The sequence below is a fragment of the Oratosquilla oratoria genome, chromosome 40 (genome assembly GCF_046742065.1).
Source record: "Oratosquilla oratoria isolate Oo_2021 chromosome 40, ASM4674206v1, whole genome shotgun sequence".
Classification (NCBI taxonomy): Eukaryota; Metazoa; Arthropoda; class Malacostraca; order Stomatopoda; family Squillidae; genus Oratosquilla; species Oratosquilla oratoria.
Window position 1 is genome coordinate 10,563,283 of NC_134816.1, and position 4,311 is coordinate 10,567,593.

The following is a 4,311-nucleotide window of genomic DNA, read 5'->3' on the forward strand; positions in this document are numbered from 1 at the left end:
AAATCGCGCTCTAATCTTGGGATACCCGATTAAACTATTAAGTAATCGCAGGCCCTTGGTCTGGCTCTTCACTGCTAAGAGCACGAACACTCGGGTTCTCCGGTGGCAAATGGTGATCAGTAACTGATCTCGATATTGAAGTTAATTATATCCCAGGACGATTAAACAGCGTCACTGATGCGCTCTCTAGGATACGGGAAGTTGAACACCCTAAGGGCGATTTCATAATGTCGGCAATACCACAAGTGGCCAAAGAGACTCGAACACTGAGGAAGACCCCGCCAAATGAGACCAGCTATAGATCCGAAAGGAGCAGGATGAACACTCTGATTGGGGTCAAATAAAAAATTACCTTAAGGGGGCCATGGCAATAGAGCCAAAGGTTTCACGCTTAAAAGTATCAACCAAGTAGTTTCGGCTCCTCCAGGACGGACTTCTATATCACTCGCGTAGGAATGCATACCAGTTGAAGGAACTTTGCCTGGTATGCCCTGAGTGAGCAAAGACAACGGCATTGCGTGCTACCCATGGAGGAGTCCAAGTCACTCTTGACCGGCTGCAAAAGTTTACCTTTAGGCCAAAGATGTCGAAGGATGTAGAGGCATTTGTAAAGAATGGCAAATTTGCATCACATGCAAGCCCTCATATCTCCCAGCTTCCCTCAGACAGTTTCCTGACGTGAAAAGTCCGTTCGAGAGGTGGACGTTGATCACATAGGTCCATTAACCATCACCTCAGACGGTGCGAAGTACATAATTATAGTAGTCGATGCCCTGACCTATATCTTGGTCGCTGTGCCCATAAGTTCCAAGGAAGCGCAAACTGTAACTCGGGCTTTCATCACCCATGTACTATAAACGAAATATTCAAGACGGTGTTGGAAATGGCGAGCATTATTACAAAGGATCATAAAGGATTATAAAGGCGGAGAGTGTCGACAGGAGACATTTTGGTCCATAATAAAAAGAGATGAATAAAATTTTTAATAATATAAATAATAAAAAATAAAATAGATAGATTTCTAGGTATAGTTAAATAATAAACAGACAGGTAGGTAGAAATAATAATAAATCAACAGATAACTAATAATAAATGAAAATTAAGCAAATAATATTCAGACCAATAATAACAAACAAATAACCAAATAATTCAAAATAAATGGCAGTCATTACAGCATCTTGCTCAGACGTTTATCTAAATGAATCTTAAAGCTTCGAACTGAACTACATTGCACTGCCTCTGCAGGGAGTTTATTTCATTCATTAACTACTCGATTGGGAAAGTTGTTTCTACCCACTTCCAAATGAAATTTATTTCCTGAAAGTTTGTGACCCTTATTTCTTGTCGGATTCTCATTCAGTGTGAAAAATTTGTCACTTTTATGTTGTCAATTCCCTTTAGAATGACCTATATCAAGTCACCTCTGAATCTACGCTTTTTCAAGGAAAACAGATTCATATATTTCAGTCGATTTTCGTATGATTTATTTTTGATATTTGGAATAAATTTTGTGGCTCGACGTTGTACTTTTTCCAATCTGTCAATGTTTAATGAGATTCGGTGACCATACGGAAACATCATATTCCAAATGTGGACGAACTAACGATTTATATAGCTTATTAATGAGTGATGGACTTTTGAAGTCAAAAGATCGGGCAATCAGTCCTAGAATATTTTTTGCTTTCTCAGAGGCTGAAATACACTGCTTAGATAATTTGATATCGTTACTGATAATTACGCCGAGATCCTTTTCACTATTAACTTTTGTTAACGTACTTCCAAATAACTTGTAATCGTACTTACTGTTATTTTTACTTATGTGCATAGCCTTGCATCTTCTTGTGTTAAATTTCATAGCCACTTTTCAGACCATTGCTGTAATTGATCTAAATCTTCTTGAATATCTAATTAGTTTAAGTGATCATTTGCCATTCCGCACAGTTTTGTATCGTCAGTATATTTGGAGACAATAGAGTTTAGTATGTGGTCTATATCATTTATATATACTATGAATAGAAGTGGCTTAGGAACGGAACCCTGAGGAACTCAACTCGTAACATTTATCCATCTAGAAGATTTGCCATTTAAAACAACTCTCTGTTTTCGGTCATTCGACTAATCTCCAGTCCAACTTAGTAGGCTACCACTTACTCCGTGTGAAGCTAATTTAGTAAGTAGTCTTTCGTTGGGACGGTATCAAAAGCTTTTGCAAAGTCTAGATATATTAAATCTATATTGTTTCTTTCATACACCACACTATAACGCCGTATCATCCGTCGAGCAACGAAATAGTTGAGAGGGTAAATGGAACCACCATTAAAATCCTACGGTCCCTTGTCCAGAACAATCAGACAGGTTGGGATCAAATGCTTCCTCTGGCGGTATTGGCCTACAACTCGGCTTACCACAGAGTCCTGCAATATTCCCCGCATTTACTGAGTTCACAGCCCTGCACCCCTTGGTACAACCCTGACAAGATGGCAGCCGAAATAATCGCCATAGCGAACACATGCCTCGAGTGTTGTCAAAAGTTCTTCGAAACAGCGACAGTAGACAGACACACAAGGAGACCAAGGGCGAGAATAAAGCAGGTTGCCATAGGTAACAGAGTATACGTCACCGTCACCGGCAGATCCAGGTAAGGGGTAGTGAAGAAACTCCAGCCTTTGTAATTAAAAAGGTTAGCGATGCCATCTACCGCATTAAGCATATCCGTTGCCAGAGTTCTGTGGCCAGACATACAGGATCAAACAAGAGGGAAACCTCTCAGTATGCAAAAATAAGAACGTAAGGAGGGCATTCCCCACACATGAGAAGGAATCCTCGGATTTACAAGACAGTAGTGATTCATAAACTTACTACCTACCTACCCCATGGGTAGCTACTATAAGTGTATGATTAACATTAATCATAAGTCAAGCAACTTCTCAGTGTGCAAAAATACGAACACAAGGAAGGCGTTCCCCACACATGAGAAGTAACTATTAGACCTACTAGATAGGTAGAAAAAATAAATGAACAAAATACTTACCTAACCTAAAGGTAGCGAGTTAAAGAACCTCTCAGTGTGTTGAAATATGAACGCAAGAAGTGCTCTCTCCACACGTGAGAAGGAATTAAACCTACAGTCATTGGTAGAGACCTTTCAGACATACCATCATTGGTAGCGACCTGGTAGCCTTTTTATTCATTCATTTATTGATCTATTTTTACATGTCTAATTCTACCCTCATTGTTGTTGATGCTACCAACCCTTTCACTCCCTTATGCGCAATGATTCTACCGTTGTTTATTTTTTACAGATTTTCGTAAGGAGCGAGCCACTAGCTTAATGTCGAAAACCCCCCTCCACCCGACATGTACGATTTTTTTTTCTATGAACTGGGTGATTTTTTTCCATTAGTGTGGTTCATCATCATCATCATCATCATCATCATCATCATCATCATCATCATCATCATCATCATCATCATCATCATCATCATCATCATCATCATCATCATCATCATCATCATCATCATCATCATCACCATCATCATCATCATCATCATCATCATCATCATCATCATCATCATCATCATCATCATCATCATCATCATCATCATCATCATCATCATCATCATCATCATCATCATCATCATCATCTTCTTCTTCTTCTTCTTCTTCTTCTTCTTCTTCTTCTTCTTCTTCTTCTTCTTCTTCTTCTTCTTCTTCTTCTTCTTCTTCTTCTTCTTCTTCTTCTTCTTCTTCTTCTTCTTTTCTTCCTCTTTTTCTTTTCCTTCTTTCTCTTTTTATTTCTTTCTTTCATTCATTCTTTTTTAATGTTTCCAAACTTATACAACTCGGGTCCAAAGGAAAAATATTCGTTGTTTCGTAGGATGTGGAGTAAACAACATAATGATCAATAAAACATTTAGGCTGAGAAAAATAAAGAAGGAAGTAAATAGATGTTTCATATAAATGGAGATAAAGAAATAACTTTTCAACATATGAATATTGTAAAAAAAAAAAAAAAATAGAAAGAGATGCGCAAAAAAAAAAAAAAAAAAATGGGAATGATAAAATCGTAAAACGTGAAGACGAATGATATCTACTTTACACAAAGGTCTTTGCAGATAGTACAGATATCATAGGATAATAATGGATAAACATGAACGTAAAATATTATAAGAAGATCTAATCAGGAGCTAAAAGTTAATAATTATTCTCAATGTCATGAAACGCAGTGCTGGAAATGGGCAAAAACATAAAGAAGCCATCAACGATTTACAAGTGGGAGTGAATTTATAACAAGCGACAGAGAAAAAGTAT